Source organism: Mirounga leonina, unplaced genomic scaffold (assembly GCF_011800145.1).
Source record: "Mirounga leonina isolate KUSES-001 unplaced genomic scaffold, KU_Mleo_1.0 Mir_366, whole genome shotgun sequence".
In the NCBI taxonomy this organism is placed as follows: domain Eukaryota; kingdom Metazoa; phylum Chordata; class Mammalia; order Carnivora; family Phocidae; genus Mirounga; species Mirounga leonina.
Window position 1 is genome coordinate 4,634,025 of NW_023270709.1, and position 26,307 is coordinate 4,660,331.

At 39.3% G+C, this 26,307-nt stretch overlaps 1 pseudogene across 1 annotated transcript; it reads left to right on the forward strand.

Annotated features, from left to right (window-relative positions):
* The first annotated feature begins 19,773 nt into the window (after nt 1-19,773).
* On the forward strand, nt 19,774-20,561 carry LOC118027264 (annotated as a pseudogene). Its single transcript, XR_004683783.1, has one exon. The product of XR_004683783.1 is annotated as a proteasome subunit alpha type-6-like (transcript).
* Nucleotides 20,562-26,307: the final 5,746 nt, after the last annotated feature.

Sequence of the window (26,307 nt, forward strand, 5' to 3'; positions counted from 1 at the left end):
AGAGCATGAATACTCAGAATCGTGGCTCGGTGGGGGAGCCATTTGTGGAGACTAACTATTAAAATCTAAAATATGGCAACCCGGAAAATCAGCATAATTACGTTACAGTGTTTCAAAAACTTTATTTCACAGTCATATCACCTAGATCCATATCCAGATTCCAGATGTAATTTTGACAAAGCAAATAATGCTATGTTGGTGCATTATCCACCAGTTATTTAATAACCAGGCATCAAACACACTTAGTCACCCTGAAACTGTATAACTATGGCAAGCCATGCACATGCATCATCCACTATCTCGGATAGCTTGACAGGGCCTTACACAGGACTATGAAGTCAGGAAGGTCTGCTGAGAACTTCTGGAAAGGGTTTTCCTCCCTGAAACAAATAGGCAAGGAAAAACTCATCTTTCTATTTCTTGGTGTTGTTATGTGAAGGTATGATGCCTGGAGTTGCAGTAACCATCTTGTGATGATGAGGGGATGTCAAAAATTGTAGAGAAGTGGGTGCCTGGGTGGCTCAGCCAGTTAAGCATCCAACTCTTGATTTCAGCTCAGGTCATGATCTCAGGGTTTTAAGATTGAGCCCTGTGTCAGGCTCCAAGCTCAGCGTGGAGTCTGCTTGTCCCTCTCCCTCTGTTCTCTCTTTCTCTCAAATAAATGAATAAATGAATAAATGAATAAATAAATAAATAAATAAATAAATAAATAAAATCTTTTAAAAAATTGTAGAGAAGCAACTGAAAACTGCTGAGCAGCTATAGTAACCAATCCTGAAACTTCTTACCTCTAAATTTATTATGTGAGATAGTAAGTTCCTTATTTTGTAAACTGCTTTAACTGAGTGTTCTGTTACTTACAACTTAATGTATTCTCATTGATACATATCTCCAGACCACCAAGCTGTGGAAAGAAAAGGAATGTGGCACAGAGGGACTTTAATGGCCACTAGGAACATATAATCATCTGGCATACTGCCAAGGAAAGTTGAGGTCTTTGGGACTTACTGGCTGGGAATCGCCCCCTTAACTATTCTTTCTGAGGCCAGGTGTCTTGAGAGAACAAGTTTGTTGTTTTGTTTCCTTAGAGATTGTTTAAAACCCTTTCTAATCCTTAAATATTCTCCCCCTTTTCTAAGGCTGGTTTCATGTTGGAAAACCAAGATTATATTTTATGGAATTTTTCCATAATTATAAAAAAACCTGGTGTTGCCTCCATCTGTTCCACAGATTATTACTAAACAAAGAATTAAAGTCAAATGACCTTTTGTGGGGCAGTATATCAGTCTCTTAGTGCCTTAACCAAGTACCACAAACTTAGTGACTTAATACAAATTTATTTTCTCACAGTTCTAGAGGCTAGAAGTCTGAAGCTAAGATGTCATCAGGGCCATGCTCACTCTGAAAGCTCTAGAAGAGGATATTTCCTTGCTTCTCCCTAGCTTCTGGTAGTCACCAGCAGTCCTTGGGGGTCCTTGGCTTGAAGATGCATTACCCCAGTATCCGCCTCCATGATCACATGATGTTCTTCCCTTGTGTGTCTGTGTCCAAATTTCCTTCTTTTTATAAGGACACCAGTTATATCAGATTTAAGGCCCATTCTATTCCAGTTCGACCTCCTCTTAACTCAATTATATCTGCAAAGACCCTATTCCAAATAAGGTCAATTCACAGGACCCCTTGAATATGTCTTTTTGGGGGGGTACAATTCAATCCACAAAAGGCATTGGTGATGAGTGTATTAAAGGACTCATGTGATACTGAATATCATCCTTACTTGGAAGATTCTAATGAACTCTTGGCAGCAAAAAAGATAAGCGCATAAGAGCAGATTTGGACAGGCTGAATTTAAATAGAGAGGTGATTGGATGGTAAGGAAGGAGAATGTAGAAGAGCCTGGATAAAGTTATCTCTAGAAATAGAATTCTCTTGGGTAGCCAGAAAAATTATGTGGGAGAGAATAAAGTCTTTCATTTATCTAGCACTTACAACTTGGAAGCCATGGCTGAAACACTGCATGTATTGTTTCATTATTTCTCACAACTCTAAAGAGTAAGAAGTATCTCCATTTTCTAGAAAAGGAAGTTGGAACATAAGGAAGTTAAATAAATTGCTTAAAGTTTACTTAGTAAATAAGTGGCAGGGCCAGGAATAACATTCAATTTTGTTTGACAGCCAAGTCCACGCTCTTTCCATTCACAAAAGTCATCCTGCATTAAGTCAACAAATACTTATTGCCTGCCTACCATATGCCACATACTGGACCAGAGAGTACGTGTCAACAAATGCTGCCAAACTGCCTTCAATGAAAGTAATCATAGTTTACATTTCCACTCACAGTGCATACAGTACCTGATTCTCCAGTTCATTCCCCAAATGGAATATTCAATCTGGAGTTCTTCAAGTACAAGTGGTACCTTATTTTAATTGGCATGTTATTGAGTATTAGTGAAGTTGAACATCTCTTCAAATGATTGTTTTACCATTTTTATTCATTTTTCTCTAAATTGTCTTGTCGCACATTCTGTCTTTCGTTCATCCATTTTCTTTTTTAAATTTTTTTCTTTGTTTTTCTTCCCCTCCCCCTTTTTTTTAAGAAAGAGGGAGAGAGAGAGAGCATGTAAGGGGTGAGGAAGGGCAGAGGGAGAGGGAGAGAGAGGATCTTAAGCAGGCTCCGCACCTAGCTCACGGAGCCCTATGTGGGAGGTCAATCTCACAACCCTGAGACCATGACCTGAGCTGAAATCAAGAGTCTGATGCTTAACTGACTAAGCCACTCAGGTGCCCCTTGTCCATCCATTTTCTGTTGGGTTTATGTTCTTACAGATTTATGAAAGATTTTGATGTATGATAGATTTTAACATTCTGTTATTTCACATGTTACAAATATATTACTTTCATGACATTGCTTTTCATTTCCCTTTGTTTTCAGTGAGTTATTTACAAACGTATTCTTCACAGTAAGATTATGGAACTGTTCCCCTATTTTTTTCTGTGTTTATACTGTTATGTAAAATGTAATAAAATACATTTTTTCTCAAATAGCCAACTATCTCAAAGCCATCTATGGATTATTCTGTTTTTCCTTTATTATATCTTAAATTATAATTTATATATGAATCTTATATTAGAATCTCATTTGTTTCATTGATTTAATTATCAATTACTTTGTCAATGCCAAACTCTTTTAATATAATAGCTTTATATTTGACATAATATTTTTCTGTTTATGAGTCCTTATTTACAAAATTTATTTCTTATTCCTACATATTTTCTCTTCCTGAAAAATATCAGAATTATCTTGTCAGATTCTTTCCACTGAGACTTCTGGGGGGAATAACATTAAATTTATAGATTAATATAAAATATTTATATCTTTATAAAAATTTTTCCCACCCTTTAATTTAGGACTTCAAAGTTTTATGGTTTTTGTCACATAGTTTAGGTACTTCTCTTGTTAGATTTATACCAAGATTTTATACTTTATATTGGGAGTGGGAGTTTATTTTTCCCTATATTTCCTAATTGGATACTGCTAGAAAATAGAAAACCAACACCAATTTCTGTAGCTTGATTTTTTCTCTTCGTACTTTAAGGTTTCACCATAATCTGCATAGTCATACGTTTATATGAAATAAGAGAAAATGCGGGGTGCCTGGGTGGCTCAGTTGGTTAAGCGACTGCCTTCGGCTCAGGTCATGAACCCAGAGTCCTGGGATCGAGTCCCGCATCGGGCTCCCAGCTCAGCGGGGAGCCTCTTTCTCCCTCTGACCCTCTCCCCTCTCATGCTGTTTCTCTCTCTCTCTCTCTCTAATAAATAAATAAATAAAATCTTTAAAAAAAAAAAAAGAAGAAGAGCAAATGCAAATGTCAAGGGATCATAAAAGGGAAGAAGTCCAAATTATCTGGACTGGGCTCTAATAGCCCCCTTAGGCCTTGAATGCTAATGTAGACAAACATCTACCATATTAAAGCAGTTTTATGATTAAGAGCTTTGGTAAACGGGGCATGCCAGCCATGTAATGAAGCCTGTAAGGTACATATATCTGCCATGTTCTCACTTTTATAAGAAGCTGACTATATGTAGGTAGAACAAAGAGACAGATTCCCCACTAGTGATTAAGGAACCAGTGTGCTTTAGGGAGATATGAAGGTGGTGGAAGATTCAAGAATCTTGGGATTCTGGAAATCCTTATGTAAATGATTGGAGTACAGGGCGCCTGGGTGGCTCAGATGATTAAGCATCTGCCTTTGGCTCAGGTCATGATCTCCAGGTCCTGGGATTGAGCCCTGCCTCAGACACTTAGCTCAGCGAGGAGTCCATTTCTCCCTCTCTCTCTGCCTCTACCCCTGCTTGTGCTTGCTCTCTTTCTCTCTCCTCTCTCTCAAATGAATAAATAAAATCTTAAAATGAAATAAAAACAAATAAATAAATAAATGGAGTCCAAATGAAAAGGTTAGAGCCCCCACTCATTCATGAGATCTATGCATAAGAGAATATGAAGTATAGAGTCTTTATCTGCTAGTAGGGCCTACCCTTCACACCTGTCTGAATATGGTTAGAGCTTGGATAAGACCATCCTGAGAAGGTCCAGGAAGAAAACCATCCCCACTGAACTGAAACTGGGATTGATGGAAACTATCAGTCAGTCAAGATATTTCTGAGCCAAACACTTACTCACTGTGTGCCAAACTAATCGTGAACAAAACCACACCTGAGGAGGCATGGTAAAGACTCTGGAGGTAGGACCATTTATCTAGCTCATGAATCTTCAAGCCAACGTCTCTCCCCCAAGGCAGTATAAGAGTGGAGCCTTTAGGAGGATGACAAAAGTCCTGTACTTTCTCTTTTTTAATACCCCCTATGTTGTTAGAGGTAACTTTAGCTAGGCTCAGTAACCAGAGGGAAAAGAATCTCAAGATGGTGAAGGGAGCAGGCAGACATGGGAAGAGTACAGAGGTGGGAGGTGGATTGAGGTGGGTGGAAGATGGAGGTGGGAGGAAGGTAGTACTAGAAATCATGTCTCCAAAATGGAAAAAAAGAAATCTATCTCATAACTCAGTGAAATATATTGTATCTTTCTCTGGAGGAAATATAAGATACACATACAGTCACAATTTTGGACCTATTTCTTCCAAGTCTTAGGAGATACTGGGTTCTTCTTTTGCAGACTTAATACGTTGCCATAATTGGGATAAGGGTGCTGACTTAGCAAAGGCTACATACAGAAGGATCTTGTGTCTGCCCCAAGAATAAGACATTGATTTGCTTTAGGATTGTAGGTCATGTTTGATTTAGGACATCAGAAGTAAGATACTTGAAATAAGAGGGGACACAAAGGCAGTCACTACCCCTACCTCTGAGGGAAGTGCCTCAGGTGGTAGGGTGAATGAGGTGTGATATGGGAAAAAGCAGAGATATCCACTACTCATCTTGGCACTGGCTCATCATTGGCAAGGAGAAACACTTCCAAGTGTGAGAGTTGGTAAAGCTATTCAAATGCGTCCTCACCCACCCTCCCCATCAGTTCTCTCCCAGGTTCAAAGAAAAAGGGGGCAGTAAGAATTCAAAGGACAATACCAATCCAAGGGATCCAAAAAAAAAAAAAAAATACCTCATAGGGGCGCCTGGGTGGCTCAGTTGGTTAAGCAACTGCCTTCAGCTCAGATCAGGATCTCAGGGTCCTGGGATTGAGCCCCACATGGGGCTCCCTGCTCAGTGGGGGGTCTGCTTCTCCCTCTCCTCTGCCTCTCTCCCCTGCTCATGCTCTCTCTCTCAAATAAATAAATAAAATATTTTTTTTAAGGCAGCAGAAGAGATGACTTATTGTACACATGTTACATTCAGCCACAAATGAAAACAGAATTAGTCCTGAAAGTCACAGGTCCAGGGCAAAAGACCAAAAGGGACTGTTTTGGTATGAACAAAGTGGGTCTATCAAAGGTGGCTGCTGTGATCAGATGGCAATGGATGTTCTAGATCCATTGAATCAAGCTCTAGAAAGTAGGCATGCAGTCCAACAATTGGTACCAGCATCCCTGGCCTCTGGCTTTCCTTATTTCTGCTCCTGTGGCTCCGTGGGTGCACAAGCTATCTGTTTACTTGGACCTCTGCCACATCTTTCTTCTTTTACGCTTCAGCCTGTGCATTTGCGTCTTCCTCCACTGCACTGTCATGGCACAGAGGTTTCCAAGAAGATGGCGCTAAGGCCCAGAGAGCCAAATAAATAAAATCTTAAAAAAAAAAGATACCTCATAAATCTAAAAAAATAATAATAAATAAATAAAAATAACAAGTTAAAAAAGGAACCTCATACTGAAACTAAAATAGTGCATTCACAAGAACAGCAGTGACCACAGTGAGATTAGCAATAGCAACATCAATTACAGCAACAATAATGACAAAATGTCATTATTGGTAACCTCTATCAGAAATGACAGATCAGTAAGGACATAGTTGACCTCACCAACACCATCAATTAACTGGATATAATTGACATCTATAGACTACTTTATCCAACAACAGCAGAATGCACATTCTTTTCCAGTTCACTTGAAACATTCACCAATATAGACTATATTATGTGTCATAAAATACACCTTAACAAATGTGAGACAGTAGAAATTATACAATACGGGCTCTCAGACCACAAAAGAATTAAACAAGAAATCAATAGCAGAAAAATATCTGGAAAATCCCAAAACATGTAGAGATTAAACAACACACTTCTAAATAACAAGTGAGTCACAGACAAAATCTTAAAGGAAATTTTTAAATATTTTCAACTAAATGAAAATGAAAGCACAACTTATCAAAATTTGTAAAATGAGGCAAAAGCAGTGCTTAGAAGGAAAGGTATAGCATTGAATGCATATATTAGGAAAGAGATCTAAAAATCAAAAATCTAAATTTCTTCCTTAGGAAACTAGAAAAAGAATAAGAAATTAAATCCAAAATAAGCAGAAGAAAAAGTAATAAGAATTAGAGAAGAAATGAATGAAATTGAAACAGGAAATCAGTAGAGAAAATCAATGTAACTAAAAGCTGGTTCTTTAAAAAGATGAATAAAGGGGGGCGGAGCAAGATGGTGGAGGAGTAGGAGACCTGGATTTCGTGTCTTCTCAGGAATTCAGCTGGATAGGGATCAAACCATTCTGAACACCTACAAACTCAACAGGAGATAGAAGAAAAGAATAGCAACAATTCTCTGAACAGAAAATCGACCACTTTCTGGAAGGTAGGACGTGCGGAGAAGTGAATCCGAGGTGATATTTGGGAGGATAGACGGCGGGGAAGGGGGCCTCTGTCAGCCGCTTCTGGCAAGTGATACAGCCGCGGAGCACAAAATCGGAACTTTTAGAAGTCTGCTCCACTGAGGGACTGTCACTCCGGTGGCTAAGCGGGGGGTGGAACCCTCGTGGGACAGTGTGGTCTCAGGACCCTCGGAGTCACAGAAAGACCGGGGATGCCTGAGTGCGGCAGAGCTCCCAGGTATCAGAGCGGGGAAGCTGGCTGCAGAGACGGAGCCGAGGAGCGGGCTGTCAGCTTGGGGTTGCCATAAACCATTCTCCGGGGCACAGTCGGGCCCCTGCTCCTCCAGCAGGGACCCAACAAGAGGCAGATCCGGGGAGACTCCCCTTCCTCCCCCCCGGGAGGAGCAGCACGGGAGTGCACCGCAGGGATCTGCTGGGTTTGGAGACTCCACTCGGGTTAGGGTGTCAGAGATAGAAATGCGCAGTCACAGGCCGGGTGAGCAGGGAGTGTGGCCGGAGACCGGGGAGACGGGAGTGACTGACTGCTTTTCTCTGGCGGCTCACTGAGGAGCAGGGCCCCGAGTTCTCGGCTCCTCCGAGGCTGAGATTGGGAGGCCGCCATTTTCACCCTCCGCCTCCAAAGCTGTACAGAAAGCTTGCAGGGAACAAAAGCTCCTGAGAGCAAACCCGAGCAGATTACTTAGCCCGGACTGGGCAAGGGCGGGGCAATTCCGCCTCCGGCAAAGACATTTGGAAACCACGGCAACAGGCCCCTCCCCAGAAGATCAGCGAGAACAGCCAACCAAGACCAAGTTTACCGATCAATGAGAACGGCAGAACTCCAGCGCTAGGGGAATAATGCACATACAATTCATGGTTTTTTTACCATGATTCTTTAGTCTTTCAAAGTTAATTTTTTTTAACTGTCTTTTTTTTTTTTAATTTTTCTTTTTCCCTTTCTCAACCAACATCTTATCAATCCCTTTTTAAAAAAAATTTTTTATTTTTCATTTTTAGAGTCATATTCTATCCCTTCATAGTAGTTACCCGTATTTTTGGCATATATATATAAGTTGTTCTCTCTTTAAAATCTTGAGATAGTTTCTTCTAACAGATCAAAATATACCCTAAATCTCTATTGTATGGTATTTTCTACTCCCCTGCCTGATCACATCCTCTCCCTTTTTTTTTCTTTCTTTTTTTAATCCTCTTCTTTCTTTTTTCAAACAACTTCTTATCAATTCCTTTTATAAAATTTTTTATAATTTCCATCTTTACAATCATATTCCATCCCTTCATCATATCAACCCTTATTTTGTACATATATAAGTTTTTCCTTTAAAATTTTGGGAGGCACTTTCTTCTAACAGTGTGTGGCACTGATTTATGCACCAGCCTGATCATATTTGATAACATTCTGGTTTTTTTGTTTTGTTTTGTTCTGTTTTGTCTGTTTTTATCTTTATCCTTTTCTTTTTCTTTTTTTTTTCTTTTTCTTTTTTCTCTCTTTCCCTTTCTTTTCCCAACTGCTTCAGGTCTTTTGATTGGTTTAGAGTATATTTTCTAGGAACGTTGTTACCCTGTTAACATTTTGTTCTCTCATTGATCTATTCTTCTCTGGACAAAATGACAAGACGGAAAAAATCACCTCAACAGAAAGAACAAGAGGTAGGACCGACTGCCAGGGACCTACTCAATACGGACATTAGTACGATGTCAGATCTAGAGTTCAGAATCATCACTTTAAAGATACTAGCTGGGCTTGAAAAAAGCATGGAAGTTATTAGAGAAACCCTATCTGGAGAAGTAAAAGAACTAAAATCTAACCAAGTAGAAATCAAAAAGGCTATTAATGAGGTCCAATAAAAAATGGGGGTGCTAACTGCTAGGATAAATGAGGCAGAAGAGAGAATCAGTGATATAGAAGACCAAATGCTGGAAAATAAAGAAACTGAGAAAAAGAGAGATAAAAAACTACTGGATCACGAGGGCAGAATTCGAGAGATAAGCGATACCATAAGATGAAACAATATTAGAATAATTGGGATCCCAGAAGAAGAAGAAAGAGAGAGAGGGGCAGAAGGTATAATGGAGCAAATTATAGCAGAGAACTTCCCTAATTTGGGGAAGGAAACAGGCATGAAATTCCAGGAAGCACAGAGAACCCCTCTCAAAATCAATAAAAATAGGTCAACACCCCGACATCTAATAGTATAACTTACGAGTCTCAGAGACAAAGAGAAAATCCTGAAAGCAGCTTGGGACAAGAGATATGTAACCTAAAAAGGTAGAAACATTAGATTGGCCACAGACCTATCCACAGAGACCTGGCAGGCCAGAAAGGACTGGCAGGATATATTCAGAGCACTAAATGAGAAAAATATGCAGCCAAGAATACTATATCCAGCTAGGCTGTCATTGAAAATAGAAGGAGAGATAAAAAGCTTCCAGGACAAACAAAAACTAAAGGAATTTGCAAACACAAACCCAGCCGTACAAGAAATCTTGAAAGGGGTCCTCTAAGCAAAGAGAGAGCCTAAAAGTAACATAGACCAGAAAGGAACACAGACAATATACAGTAACAGTCACCTTACAGGCAATACAATGGCACTAAATTCCTATCTTTCAATACTTACCCTGAATGTAAATGGGCTCAATGCCCCAATCAAAAGACACAGGCTATCAGATTGGATTAAAAAACAAGAGCCATCGATATGCTGTCTGCAAGAGAATCATTTTAGACCCAAAGACACCCCCGAATTGAAAGTGAGAGGGTAGAAAACCATTTACCGTGCTAATGGACACCAAAAGAAAGCTGGGGTGGCAATCCTTATATCAGACAAATTAGATTTTAAACCAAAGACTGTAATAAGAGAGGAGGAAGGACACTATATCCTACTTAAAGGGTCTATCCAACAAGAAGATCTAACAATTGTAAATATCTATGCCCCTAACATGGGAGCAGCCAATTATATAAGGCAATTAATAACAAAAGCACAGAAACACATCGACAACAATACAATAATAGTGGGGGAGTTTAACACCGCCCTCACTGAAATGGACAGATCGTCTAAGCAAAAGATCAACAAGAAAATAAAGACTTTAAATGACACACTGGACCAAATGGACTTCACAGACATATTCAGAACATTCCATCCCAAAGCAACGGAATACACATTCTTCTCTAGTCCCCATGGACCATTGTCCAGAATCGATCACATCCTAGGTCATAAATCAGTCCTCAACTGGTACCAAAAGATTGGGATCATTCCCTGCCTATTTTCAGACCACAATGCTTTGAAACTAGAACTCAATCACAAGAGGAAAGTTGGAAAGAACTCAAATACATGGAGGCTAAAGAGCATCCTACTGAAGAATGAATGGGTCAACCAGGAAATTAAAGAAGAATTTAAAAAATCATGGAAACCAATGAAAATGAAAACACAACTATTCAAAATCTTTGGGATGCAGCAAAGGCAGTCCTAAGAGGAAAGTATAGAGCAATACAAGACTTTCTCAAGAAACAAGAAAGGTCTCAAGTACACAACCTAACCCTACACGTAAAGGAGCTGGAGAAAGAAGAGCAAATAAAGCCTAAACCCATCAGGAGAAGAGAAATAATAAAGATCAGAGCAGAAATCAATGAAATAGAAACTAAAAGAACAGTAGAACAGATCAATGAAACTAGGAGCTGGTCCTTTGAAAGAATTAACAAGAGAGATAAACACCTGGCCAGACTTATCAAAAAAAAAAAAAAAAAGAGAAATGACCCAAATCAACAAAATCATGAAGGAAAGAGGAGAGATCACAACTAACACCAAAGAAATACAAACAATTCTAAGAACATATTATGAGCAAATCTATGCCAGCAAATTCGATAACCTGGAAGAAATGGATGCATTCCTAGAGATGTATCAACTACCAAAACTGAACCAGGAAGAAATAGAAAATCTGAACAGACCTATAACCACAAAGGAATTGAAGCAGTCATCAAAAATCTCCCAAAAAACAAAAGCCCAGGGCCAGATGGCTTCCCAGGGGAATTCTACCAAACATTTCAAGAAGAATTAATACCCATTCTCCTGAAACTGTTCCAAAAAATAGAAATGGAAGGAAAACTTCCAAACTCATTTTATGAGGCCAGCATTACCTTGATCCCAAAACCAGACAAAGACCCCATCAAAAAGGAGAATTACAGACCAATATCCCTGATGAACATGGATGCAAAAATTCTCACCAAAATACTAGCCAATAGGATCCAACAGTACATTAAAAGGATTCTTCACCATGACCAAGTGGGATTTATCCCTGGGCTGCAAGGTTGGTTCAACATCCACAAATCAATCAATGTGGTAAAATACATTAACAAAAGAAAGAACAAGAACCATATGATCCTCTCAAGAGATGCAGAAAAAGCATTTGACAAAGTACAGCATCCTTTCTTGATCAAAACTCTTCAGAGTATAGGCATAGAGGGTACATACCTCAATATCATAAAAGCCACCTATGAAAAACCGACAGCGAATATCATTCTCAATGGGGAAAAACTGAGAGCTTTCCCCCTAAGGTCAGGAATGCGGCAGGGATGTCCACTATCGCCACTGCTATTCAACGTAGTATTGGAAGTCCTAGCCACAAGAATCAGACAACAAAAAGAAATAAAAGGCATCCAAATCAGCAAAGAAGAAGTCAAACTCTCACTCTTTACAGATGATATGATACTTTATGTGGAAAACCCCAAAGACTCCACCCCAAAACTGCTAGAACTCATACAGGAATTCAGTAAAGTGGCAGGATATAAAATCCATGCACAGAAGTCAGTGGCATTCCTATACACCAACAACAAGACAGAAGAAAGAGAAATTAAGGAGTCGATCCCATTTACAATTGCACCCAAAACCATAAGATACCTAGGAATAAATCTAACCAAAGAGGCAAAGGATCTGTACTCAGAAAACTATAAAATACTCATGAAAGAAATTGAAGAAGACACAAAGAAATGGAAAAACGTTCCATGCTCATGGATTGGAAGAACAAATATTGTGAAGATGTCAATGCTACCTAGAGCAATCTACACATTCAATGCAATCCCCATCAAAATACCATCCACTTTTTTCAAAGAAATGGAACAAATAATCCTAAAATTTGTATGGAACCAGAAAAGACCCCAAGTAGCCAGAGGATTGTTGAAAAAGAAAAGGAAAGCTGGTGGCATCACAATTCCGGACTTCCAGCTCTATTACAAAGCTGTCATCATCAAGACAGTTTGGGACTGACACAAAAACAGGCACATAGATCAATGGAACAGAATAGAGAGCCCAAAAATGGACCCTCAACCCTATGGTCAACTCATCTTTGACAAAGCAGGAAAGAATGTCCAATGGAAAAAAGACAGTCTCTTCAACAAATGGTGTTGGGAAAATTGGATAGCCACATGCAGAAGAATGAAACTGGACCATTTCCTGACACCACACACAAAAATAGACTCCAAATGGTTGAAAGACCTCAATGTGAGACAGGTGTCCATCAATATCCTAAAGGAGAACACAGGCAGCAACCTCTTCAACCTCAGCCGCAGCAACTACTTCCTAGAAACATCACCAAAGGCAAGTGAAGCAAGGGCAAAAATGAACTATTGGGACTTCATCAAGATAAAAAGCTTTTGCAAAGCGAAGGAAACAGTCAACAAAACCAAAAGACAACCGACAGAATGGGAGAAGATATTTGCAAATGACATATCAGATAAAGGGCTAGTATCCAAAATCTATAAAGAACTCATCAAACTCAACACCCAAAGAACAAAGAATCCAATCAAGAAATGGGCAGAAGACATGAACGGACATTTTTCTAAAGAAGACATCCAAATGGCCAACAGACACATGAAAAAGTGCTCAATATTGCAGGGCATCAGGGAAATCCAAATCAAAACCTCAATGAGATACCACCTCACACCAGTCAGAATGGCTAAAATTAACAAGTCAGGAAACGACAGATGTTGTTGGGGATGCGGAGAAAGGGGAACCCTCCTACACTGTTGGTGGGAATGCAAGCTGGTGCAGCCACTCTGGAAAACTGTATGGAGGTTCCTCAAAAAGTTGATAATAGAGCTACCATACGATCCAGCAATTGCACTACTGGGTATTTACCCCAAAGATACAAAAGTAGGGATCCGAAAGGGTACGTGCACCCTGATGTTTATAGCAGCAATGTCCACAATAGCCAAACTGTGGAAAGAGCCAAGATGTCCATCGACAGATGAATGGATAAAGAAGATGTGGTATAGATATACACTGGAATATTATGCAGCCATCAAAAGGAATGAGATCTTGCCATTTGCAACGACGTGGATGGAACTGGAGGGTATTATGCTGAGTGAATAAAGTCAAACAGAGAAAGACATGTATCATATGACCTCACTGATATGAGGAATTCTTAATCGCAGGAAACAAACTGAGGGTTGCTGGAGTGGGGGTGGGGTGGGAGGGATGGGGTGACTGGATGATAGACACTGGGGAGGGTATGTGCTCTGGTAAGCACTGTGAATTGTGCAAGACTGTTGAATCTCAGATCTGTACCTCTGAAACAAATAATGCAATATATGTTAAGAAAATAAAAAAAGAAGAAGAAGAAGGTAGCAGGAGGGGAAGAATGAAGGGTGGAAATTGGAGGGGTAGACGAACCATGAGAGACGATGGACTCTGAAAAACCAACTGAGGGTTCTAGAGGGGAGGGGGGTGGGGGGATGGGTTAGCCTGGTGATGGGTATTGAGGAAGGCACATTCTGCATGGAGAACTGGTTGTTATGCACAAACAATGAATCATGGAACACTACATCTAAAATTAATGATGTAATGTATGGGGATTAACATAAGAATAAAAAAATTAAAAAAACAAATGTATACAGATTGAGAAAGAAGACATAAAACTATCCTCATTCATAGATGACATGACTATGTAGAAAATCAAAAAAAAATTGACAAAAAGCAAAAAAAACAAAAGCAAAAACAAAAAAGCAATTATAGCAAGATTACAGAACACAAAACTAATACACAAAATAGTAGGAAATAGAAATATCTTTCCTATATACCATCTATGAATGAGTGGAATTTGAAGTTAAAACATGATACCATTTACATTAGCACCCCCTAAAATAAAATACTTAGGTACAAATCTATCCAAATATATATAAGAACTATACAGGAAAACTATATAACTCTGATGAAAGAAGTCAAGGAAGAACTAAATAAATGAGATATATCCCATATTCATGGATTGGAAGACTCAATATTGCCAAATGTCTGTTCTCCCTGACTTGGTCCATAGATTCAATGCAATCTCAATCAAAATCCCAGCAAGTTACATTGTTGATATTGACAAATCAATCCTAAAGTTCATATGCAGAGGTAAAATACCCCAAATTGCCCACAAAATATTGAAAAAGAAAAACAAAGTTGGAAGACTAACACTACCTAACTTCAAGACATACTATAAAGCTACAGTAATCAAGACAGTGTGGTATTGGCAAAAGAAGAAACAGATCAATGGAACAGAATAGAAAGCCCAGAAATCAATGACATTAATAGAGTCAACTCATCTTTCACAAAGGAGCAAAGACAAGACAATTCAATGAAGCAAAGATTATTTGCCTTTTCAACAAATAGTGCTGGAATAGTCATATGCAAAAAAAAAAAAAAAAAAAAAAAAACCAGTTTAAATCCAAACACAGTCCTTATATCCTTCCCCCAAATTAACTCAAAATGGATCATAGACCCCTAAATCTAAAATACAAAACTATAAAACTCCCAGATGATAGAGAAAACCTAGATAGCCCTGGGCATGGTGATGACTTTTTACATACAATACTAAAGGCACAATCCATGAAAGAAATAATTGATAAGCTGGACTTCATTAATATTAAAAAAAACTTCTGCTCTGTGAAAGATAATGCCAAGAGAATGAGAAGACAAGCCACAGACTGGTAGAAAATATTTACAAAAGACATAGCTAATTGAGGAATGTTTTCCAAAATATACAAAGAATGCTTTAGACTTCAGCAATAAGTAAACAAACAACCCACTTAAAGAATAAGCCAAAGATCTTAACAGAAAGGTCACCAAAAAGGACATACAAATCACAAATAAACATATGAAAATATGTTCCACATTATAGGTCATTAGGGAAATGCAAATTAAAACAGTGAGGTACCACTACACATCTGTTAGAATAGCCCAAATTCAGAACACTGACAACACCAAATGCTGATGAGGATGTGGAGCAACAGGAACTCTCATTCATTGCTGATGGGAATGCAAAAGTACAACCACTTTGGAAGACCTTTTGGCAGTTTCTTACAAAAATATATGTACTCCTACTGTATAATCCACAATTCACACTCCTTGCTGTTTACCCAAATGAGTTGAAAACTTATGTCCTCACAAAAACTGTACTTGGATGTTTACAGCAACTCTATTCACAATTGTCAAAGCTTAGAAGTGACCAAGATGTCCTGTGGTAGGTGAATGGGTAAATACACTGTGGTATATACAGAAAATATAATATTGTATGATTCCAACCATATGACATTCTGGGAAAAGCAAAACTATGGTGATAATAAAAAGATCAGGGTTGCCAGGGGTTGTAAAGGAAAGGGTGAATAGACAGAACATAAATTTGGGGGGCAGTGAAACCACTCTATATGATACTGTAATGGTGGATACATGTCATTATACATTTGTCTAACCCCATAGAATATACAACACCAAGAGTGAACCCTAATGTAAATTACAGACTTGGGGTGATTATATGTCAATGTAGGTTCTCATCGATTATAACCACTATACCACTCTGGTGGGGGATATTAATAAGGTGGTAAGCTATGCATGTGAGGGCAGGAAGTATATGGGAAATCTATACCTTTCTCTCAATTTTGCTGTGAACCTAAAAAATTGTCTTTAACAAAAAGCCTATACTGATACAAATAGCAGCAGAGATGGCAACTATCCCTTAAGGTCTCTAAGTGGCAGAAGAACATCTCTGACCATGGTAAGAAAAATATAGAGAATGCCAAAAACAATGCATGAATCACCCAGAACCCTCTCAGAGCAAGGAGAGTGACAAGGAAAGCTTGGGATCTCTTTGCTGCTATTGGTTGGGAGCCAAGGGGAACAAGAGTCACACTGATGTTATTATTGTCTTGTTATTGTTAACCCCAAGTGTTAATTACCATCCATCCCTGGCTGTGTGGACTAAGAAAGTAAAAGCTACATGCAGGGAGCACTTGTCATTTAGGAAAAAGATTTCAATGGATTAACAGAGGTAGAAGTTATTGACCGTGAGTGCATAGTTGTTGGGGTTGGTGAATGAGTACATGGGAATTTATTAAAACGATTCTGTCTGCTTTTGTAGATGGTGAAATTCTCCACACTACATAGTTAAAAACAACAACAACAATAAACAACTCTTCTGACATGGTGAGAACTTTTATGTTGGAGTGGCGCATCTCTGCCCTCCAAGCTTCCAGGCTTTGCTACTGACAGAGCACTCAAACAAAGATAACAACTGACTGAAAGTCCAATGCCATGCATCACATTTGTATTGGTGCACGGCACACCCCCTTTTAGGTAACTGTGAGAGAACTTGGCTCAGTTCTGAAACCTAGTGGTTTCCTACTACCTTCCTCCTTATTTGGAGACACCTGGCCTAAAATGGAGACCTGTCTGACTTATGCAGCCAGGGATTGGCAGCAAAGCTGGAACCAAGAAATGATGGTGGAGCCCTCTGCTGCCCTGAGAAGTTATGTTTATCACCTTTTTGCCAGGTGAGCTCATCATATGGGAGCTGGAAACAACAGGCAAGACCCTGAAGAGCCCAAGCATGGAGTGAAAGAAGTAAGAAGCCTCATTCCTGCTTTTCAGCACAATAACCCAACAACCCACCACCAATCACGATCAGACTTACACTTCCTCCCTTAGCATGGACTGAAGAAAAAGGTAGAGGTATAAGTCAAAAGGTTCCTTCAAATATTTCCCCAAGGAAGAAGAAGGAAGAAGACAGAGGCTTGGACTAAATCTCTGTTCATCCGTTGGACAGAGGCAGAAACATGGGACAATTAGTTTGCCTAAGAAGAAATGCTATTAGAAAAAAGCATGGTCCTAGTAGCAAGCAGCTTAACAGCAAAATGTATTTTATGAGGATGCAGAAAATCTGAGATTGCAACCCTGCCTGGTTATAGAATCTGAGGAAATTTCCTGGCCCTCAATTGTTTTACAATTAAATAGAGTTCCTTTCCCCTTCCACTCCTTCCTCTTTATTTTGCAAGCACATAGAGACTAAGACATAGGCCTTTCCCTCAAGGAGCTAAAGTCTTAGGGGGCTGGGGAAAAATCACTGCTTTTGGTCTGTTCTAAAATCTGAAATCTGTGATTATTAAAAAATATGATCTACCCCTGATAAAGCCAGCTTTCCCTTTCGGTTATAATTAGTGTTGGGGAGGAAGAATTTCCTGGCCCCTTCAAGGTCCTTCTAGTCTAAATAAGAACCAAATTGACATGAGACAGGTGAATCAGAGAAAATCAAATGTAATTTCATACATAGAGGGAACCCACACTTGAAAATTCCATAGACAGTCTGGCAAAATGAGGTATATCCATCATCCTGAATTAAGGAGAAGGGGGTAGGGGTCTGGGACTTCCAAGGCAAGAAATGCAAGTCACAGGGAAATGTAAAAGAGTAAATGTTTGGTAAACAAATGTTTGCAGGGCCACTCAGAAACAATAGGACATAGAAGACTTGGTTCAAACAGGCCATGCTAGGTTCCTCCCTGTCTACCATATGTAGTATATAGTATAATCTAGTTATCTCCGGTGATAGCTCTCTTCCTGGAGCTGGTCCTCTATCTAAATTCTTTTTAGGGAGTTGTGGAGGACATAAAAAGCTTTTCCTGAATCTGCTGGGTTTTGATGTTTTTTTAATTCAAAATAATCTTTATGTCAAAGTGGTCCCTACATTAGCATGAATTTAAATCAACCAAGGCATAAATTGGACCAAACATTACTACTATTTGTTGATAATTATATACCTTCCAAGTCAGTGCTCAATCCTGTATTTAAACAACAGGATTTCAAATAAACAATATTATTGAATGAATAACAGTAGCTAGTAATAAATCTGATCTAAAATATGAAAAATGGATACTTTAATAATGTCTTTATGTTTCTGGTTAAATGTGTCAATTTTGTGATTAATAAAAGATACACATTTGGTCATTGACCAAAATATATTTCTCATATGTATTTGGTCTTGGTTCCATGGTTTCCTGGCACAGAGCTCCCCAAACCATTAGAATGGTTTGAGCAACAAGAGCAATGGGAGTACCTGTTGAAATCCACTTCAGAGCCATAAAAATGAAATGGGTGCCTTGTTATTCATAACCACAACAGGGCTTATATTAATGAGATGACTTTGGAAATCACCTATGGATGAAGGCTGGGCCAGCAGAACCAACCTGAATAGAAGTTGGAACTTTCAGTCCCACCCCTTGATTTCCAGGGAGAGGAGCAGGGTTGGAGACTAAATCAGTCACCAATGGTGAATCAATTGTGCCTCTGTAATGAAGCCTCCATAAAAACCCAAAAGGACAAATCTGGAGACCTTCCAGGTTAGTGAATACATGGAAATTCGGAGAGTGATGCACTTGAAGAGAGCATGAAAGGTCCCCATACCTTGCCCTATCCATCAGGCTGTTCCTGAGGTATACCCTTTTATAACAAACCCGTAATCTAATAAGTAAAATGTTTTCCTGAGTTCTGTGAGCTGCTCTAGCAAATTGATCAAACCCAAGGTGGGGATCGCAGGAACCTTCAATCTAAAGCAGGTTGGTCAAAAGCATAAGTGACAACTTGGACTAGTGACTGGTATCTGAAGTCCTTAGAGAGTGTGCCCAAGTTGCTTGGTGGTGTGGGAAAAACCCTCTATGTCCACACTTTGGAATTGGTGACCAGAACCTTATTTGGTGTCAGAGAAATGGGATTTGCTAAAATAGCCCTGGTTCACAGAAACATGTGGTTTGTTGAGAGAAAAGATAAAATGTGGTGGGATGAGGAACCTTTGATCCCTGGATGGTTACCCTATGGTATGAACACCCATGGTATAAAAACTGCTGCTATTGCTTACTAATCCAGTGAGTAAACAGGTTTCCTGAGTTCTGTGAGCCATCCTAGAAAATTAATCAAACCCAAGGAAGGGATCATGGTAACCTCCAATCTGTAGCCAGTCAGTCAGAAGCAAGGATTACATTTGGCATCTGAAGTGGAGGGCAGTCTTGTGGGACTGAGCCCTTAGGCTGTGGAATCTGATGCTATCTCTGGGTTATTAGTGTCAGAATTGAGTTGAATTGCAGGACCACCAGTTGGTGTCAAAGAGTTGCTCCATAAAGGTGTGGGAAACCCCCCAACACCCCCATGCCCACCTCACACACATTGAAATTGGGTCCAGACCTTTTAAAGTATCATCTAAGAGAGACAGTGCTTGAAATAGTGAGTGTGCCAACATGTCCCGTGGTTCCAGCGCTGGTTTTGACCACCACATTACCATTTTTTCACCCGAGGGCCGGCTCTACCAAGTAGAATATGCTTTTAAGGCTATTAACCAGGGTGGCCTTACAGCGGTAGCTGTCAGAGGGGAAGACTGTGTAGTAATTGTCACACAGAAGAAAGTACCTGACAAATTATTGGATTCCAGCACAGTGACTCACTTATTCAAGATAACTGAAAAAATTGGCTGTGTGATGACAGGAATGACAGCTGACAGCAGATCCCAGGTACAGAGGGCATGCTATGAGGCAGCTAATTGGAAATACAAGTATGGCTATGAGATTCCTGTGGGCATGCTGTGCAAAAGAATTGCTGATATTTCTCAGGTCTACACACAGAATGCTGAAATGAGGCCTCTTGGTTGTTGTATGATTTTAATTGGTATAGATGAAGAACAAGGCCCTCAGGTGTACAAGTGTGATCCTGCAGGTTACTACTGTGGGTTTAAAGCCACTGCAGCAGGAGGTAAACGGACTCAACCAGCTTCCTTGAAAAAAAAGTGAAGAAGAAATTTGATTGGACATTTGAACAAACAGTGGAAACTGCAATTACATGCCTATCTACTGTTCTATCAATTGATTTCAAACCTTCAGAAATAGAAGTTGGAGTAGTTACAGTTGAAAATCCTAAATTCAGGATTCTTTCAGAAGCAGAGATTGATGCTCACCTTGTTGCTCTAGCAGAGAGAGGCTAAACATTGTAGTTAGTTTACCAAATCCATGATGCCACTTGCCTGTGTGTTTGGTAGCAACAGACCAACATTATGGAGTCCCCTGGATTGAAAAAGGAACCGTTCCCACTCCTGCCCTGCCACCCAAGTGGTTAGGACTCTGTATAAATAAAAACAGTGCTTTTGGAAATAAATAAATAAATAAATAAATAAATAAATAAATAAATAAATAATAAAGTATCATCTAAGAATGGTTATTACAATTTGTAAAAAGCTGCTGCCTGTCTTTTTAAAAATCCCTGCAAAAAAATGCACATAAAGGGCTAATTCATGGGTGTAAAGGGCAATGAGAATAAGTAAAAGGAAAAAGTTATAAAACATTTACTCTCACTAGCATACATTCCACTCTGTTATGTTGGGAATTCCTTGTATGCAAAGTTCATATGAACTTTGGAATCCAACATAAACCTTTGATAGTGTTTAGAAAAAAAGAGGGGAAAAAAACACGAAATAGTGAAATGGAGAGAATCAAAGTGAATGGAAACTCTTGGTCAGTTAAAAAATTTCACACCTCCCTGTCTTCTGCCTCTTGATTCAAAGCTCTAAGGCATGTAAACACTAGAAATTAGTGTTTCCTGCAAAAGCCTTCTTGGATTATACTAAATCAAAACAGAGTTCTTAATGAACTAAGAAACTGTTGAGAAAGTAGAGCACCTCTGAAGTTACCAGCTCTTCAAAAGCAGGACTGCACATTCTACTTTTTTGAACACACCCAAACACGCTGAACGGATATTCAATAAATGCTTACTGAATTGAATCTTGATGAGAAACAGACAATGCAGTTCTTCTATTAGTTCTATTTTATGGGGGTAGCTTAAAATTTAATCCATTTAGATTATGACATTCCAGGTCAAGAATGTTCTCCTTCCTTCTTTCTCACCCTGTTTGTGGAAGCCTTTTCAGCTTACTGTATTCAGTATTCCACTCTGCACAAAATACAGAGACTAGCAACCAGAACTATCATAAAAAATTAAAAGCAAAAACAAGTGCTCCTATTAAAAGTTTTAAAAACTCCTTTTGTCAAGAGGAAAGGCTTTTTTAGTGTTCTCTTCAAGTCCAATAAAGGGCTTTGAGAAAAATGTTGAGCTGTTTTCTTTTTGCTGAAATCCAAGACCTAAATTTAAACTCTGATTAAACATCTTATTTATTCAATATTCACTCAGAAAATATTTATAAGTGCATGCAGCATACCAGGCACTGTGATAACTAGTTGTTAATGCTGGCTTAGCTGCTGGAGTGAGCTAGTAAAGGAAGTAACATAATATGAATCATTGCAGATCTTTGATGAGAAATGATACACTCTCTATCCTAGAAGATTAACAGGAAAACAGGAAATGGAGCTAGGTAAAACTCAAGGTGCCCCCATCTCTCTCTGTCTCTCTCTCTCTTTTTTTTTTTTTTTTTGAGGTAGGGGAAGGGCAGACGGAGAGGGAGAGAGAGAATCTTAAGAGGCTCCACGCCCGGGCACCTGGGTGGCTCAGATGGTTAAGCGTCTGCCTTCGGCTCAGGTCATGATCCCAGGGTCCTGGGATCGAGTCCCACATCGGGCTCCCTGCTCCTTGGGAGCCTGCTTCTCTCTCTCTCTCTCTCTCTCTCTGTCTCTCATGAATAAATAAATAAAATCTTCAAAAAAAAAAAAAAAAAGAGGCTCCACGCCCAATGCAGATCCCCACCTGCGGCTCGATCTCACGACCCTGAGATCATGACCTGAGCCGAAATCAAGACTCGGATGCTTAATGGACTGAGCTACCCAGGCGCCCCAGTTCTGATTTATAAGCTATTAAAAGATCATAAAATTTGATAGGGCCAAATAAAGCTATGGGCACCATTCTGTTACCTAACCTTCCAATAATGTAATTAAGTGAAATAAAACCAAGCATTTAGTGAAGAATAACATAATTTGGTTTAGTGAATCAGCAATTAGCTGTAACTCCACAATCATAATGAACTTAACGGTGAAACTTTTCTGCCACTTAAAAACCTGTGATGTAGGTTAAGTGCAATCCATTGTAGAGCACCTATGACAGTCTGATTGAGAGACATTGCTAGACCCAGTGGTTTCTTTAAGGATCTCTAGATGTTTAGATTCTTTCAGAGACCCCATGTAGATCACCAGAGTGAACATAAAGGACCATTCTCAGGAATGGATTTAGGAATTATACTAGGTAGGTATAAATATTCTTTATCCTTTCTGCCATTATGAATTGGAATGGCACAATTAAGAGCTAAAAACAAACAAAAATGACATCCAAAAGTAAAACAAGGGATTAAACCAAACAAGGCAAGTTGGGAATGAGAGTGGAGAGAAAATTTGAAAATAGATAGCGGTATGTCTTATTTCCCATAATAAGAAAACAGACTGTGTTATTGACATTTTTGGGAGGGACAATTCATCATTGCATTGTACTGTCCATGCATTGTAAGACATGAAGCATGCTTGGCTTCCTGATCCCTGGTTGCTGTGACACCAATACCCTGTTTGGGTTAGGATTCTTTTGTAAGCAGATATTGACACAGAATTTGAATGTAAGTATTATTTGGGAGGTGCAGGAAATACTAGTAGGGGAATGAGAAAATGATATAAACAATGGAGGACAACCAGAAAGGGTGTGTTATTAAACTAGCTACTGCTGTGGATGACTGAGCATCATCATGTAGGATAACTTGGAAGTAGGATAGAATGCACTTTGTAGTATCTCCTCAGGCAAGGGAGCAGAGGTAATTATACTCCAACTTCTGTCAGTCTTGTTTGAAATCTACTGCTATGTTTGGGGTGTGTAGAATATTTCTTCAAAATATCCAAAAATAGATGGACTTGGAAGGGCTGGGGCATACTGAAGTGTTAAGTCCCAAAGGATATATGGGCAGAGAACCAACATAATCTGCTACAACCCATTGATTTCTAAATGTCTTTCTGGAGGACAGTATCAAACCTAGCTTAATCTTATCCCAACAAGATAACTGCCTCAGGCTATCAAGTGTCACTGAAGAATTTTAGCCTATGAAGCAATAATTATCAGATTTGCCTTTTTACTGGAATACTCATTTGATTATAGAAGAAATTCATGATTAAAGCCAAAATGCCAGTTAAGAAAATGTTGCTGTGGTGAGAGGAGTTAGAAAACAAGCAAAATAAATAAATAAATAAAACATGTTAGATAACAATAAGAAAAACAGAAAAATAGAGAAAGTGGTCGAGGGCTGTGATTCTAAATTGTATGGTTAAGGAAGATCTCATTGTGAAGGTGACACTTCAACAGAAATCTTAAGCAAGTGAGGGAGTAAGTCATGAGAATATCTGGAGGGGAAGTGCTCAAGGCAGAGGGAAAGCAAAGGCAAAAGCTCTGAGCTGAGCACATGCTTGGATTCCTAGAGAACAGAAAAGAAGCCAGAGAGACTGGAGCACTGTGAGCTGGTGAGGGGAAAGGGAGCATGAATATTAATTACTGTGGTGGGCAGTCTCCAAGGTGGCCTCAAAAATCCCCAACTCCTGGGGTTCCCTTTTTTGTGTGATTGCTCCCTTTGAGAGTGGCTACACTTACTAACTTACTTCTACCAAATAGGAAATGGTACAAGTGATGGGATGTGACTTCTGAGACTGTAGCTTCCATCTTGTACATTCTGTGTGTGTGTGTGTGTGTGTGTATCTTGAATCATTTGTACTCTAGGAAACCAACTTCCATGCTGGGAGTGGTCCCTATGGAGAGAACCACATGGCATGATTGGGAGCTGAGGCCCTTAGTCCAGCATCTTGTAAGGAACTGTAACCTGTCAATAGTTGCATGAGTGGCTTTGGAAGTGGATCCTTCAGTCCTAGTAGAGGTTTGAGATGATTCTGAAATCACCAAGTCATGTTGGAATGATAGACAGGAATGAGTCTGAGTGACCTGGGGATTTAGTCAATGACAGCAACAATGAGAGCAAGTGTATGGTAGAATCTGCTGACATGAGATCCAAAGCTATGAAAGCTTAGTGAGGTGGGAAGAAGAATGGCCACAAGGGGCAAAGAGGAAGAGAGAGGACATCCATCCCACCTAAAGGCCCATGGTACAAGGATATGGCAGAGAAAAGAGGCACCACCTGTGAGAGCCACAGGGGAAGCAGTGCCCACAGGTCAAGGCTAACTTTCAAGAAGGCCAGGTAGATGGAAGGTATGGGGGATTTTACTGAGGACTACTGTGTCTTCCAAACCAGAGTTTCTCAAACTTTCATGTGCAACTATACCATCTGGGGTCTTGTTAAAATGAAGCTTTCAATTCAATAAGCCTTGAACAGACTCAGAGATTCTCTATTTCTAGCAAGGTCTCAGGTGACACTGCCACTGCTGGTCTGTGGACCACACTTTGAGTACAGAGGTTCTGGGGCTAATCTGTTCTGTCCAATAGGGTAGTCACTAACCATGTATGGCTATTGAGCACTTGAGATGTGCTGTAAGAGTAAAATAAACATAAAATTTTGAGGACTTAGTATTAAAAAAAGAATATAAAACATCTCAAGAATTTCTATGTTGATTACATACTAAAATGATGAAATTATGGATATACCATATTAAAAAATATATATATTTTAAATTTATTTATTTGACAGAGATAGAGAGAGACAGTGAGAGAGGGAACACAGGGAGGGGGAGTGAGAGAGGGAGAAGCAGGCTCCCCACTGAGCAGAGAGGGGAGCCCGATGCGGGGCTCGATCCCAGGACCCTGGGATCATAACCTGAGCTGAAGGCAGACACTTAATGACTAAGCCACCCAGGTGCCCCTCAAATTAAAATATATTAAAAGTAATTTTACATGTTTCTTTTTACTTTTTTAATGTAGAAACTGGAAAATTTGAAGTTACTTTTATGACTCCAATATCTTTCTCTTGCACAGTACTGCTCTAGAAAGAACATGGGAAAAGTTGGAGGGGCTGGAAGGAATGAGAATTGCAGTCAGATTAAAAGATGTGTAGGGAAGGATGGAGATCAGATTCTAAGGGAGTTCTGGGCCTGGTGACATTAGACTTGATCTCAAGGCTCATGGTGGGGTGAAGGCTGTAAAGCTGGGGGCAGAGACACAAGGCAATGCCTAGGAATGTGTACACATTTTAATACCAAAATAACTAGAAATAGTTACACATTTCAACACCAAATACTTAGATATTTCAATACCAAAATAACTAGAATTTAAGAATAGCCACCATTTGCAGAATTTGCTTGGAGCTTACCATGTACCTTAGGTCCCATGGAGAGAGCACTTTCTCAATTAGAAGTAGTATGATTGACTGAGAAGGTCAACTGAAGGAGTCAAAAGGCTCTCAAAGGTGTTACCACAAAATGTCACTTTGAAGAAGGGTACAAGCAACTTTTGTGAAAAAAAAATAATAGTAATACCAAATAAAACTCTTCACAGAAATATCATTGGCCAGTAGTATTAGAAACAGTTATAGCTAAGAAACTGATCAAAATGTATGAAAATATACCAAGATCTATGCCAAGATATTTTGCTTATATTATTTTTATGCACAGATAATTCACACAAATGAAAATACATTCTTCTTCTCTTCTTCTCCTTCTCCTCCTTCTCCTTCTTTCTTCTCCTTCTCCTTCTTCTTCTTCTTCTTCTTTTCTTTTCTTTTCTTTTCCTCCTCCTTCTTCTTTTCTTTTCCTCCTCCTCCTCCTTCTTCCTCTTCCTCTTCCTCTTCCTCCTCTTCTTCTTCTTCTTCTTCTTCTTCTTCTTCTTCTTCTTCTTCTTC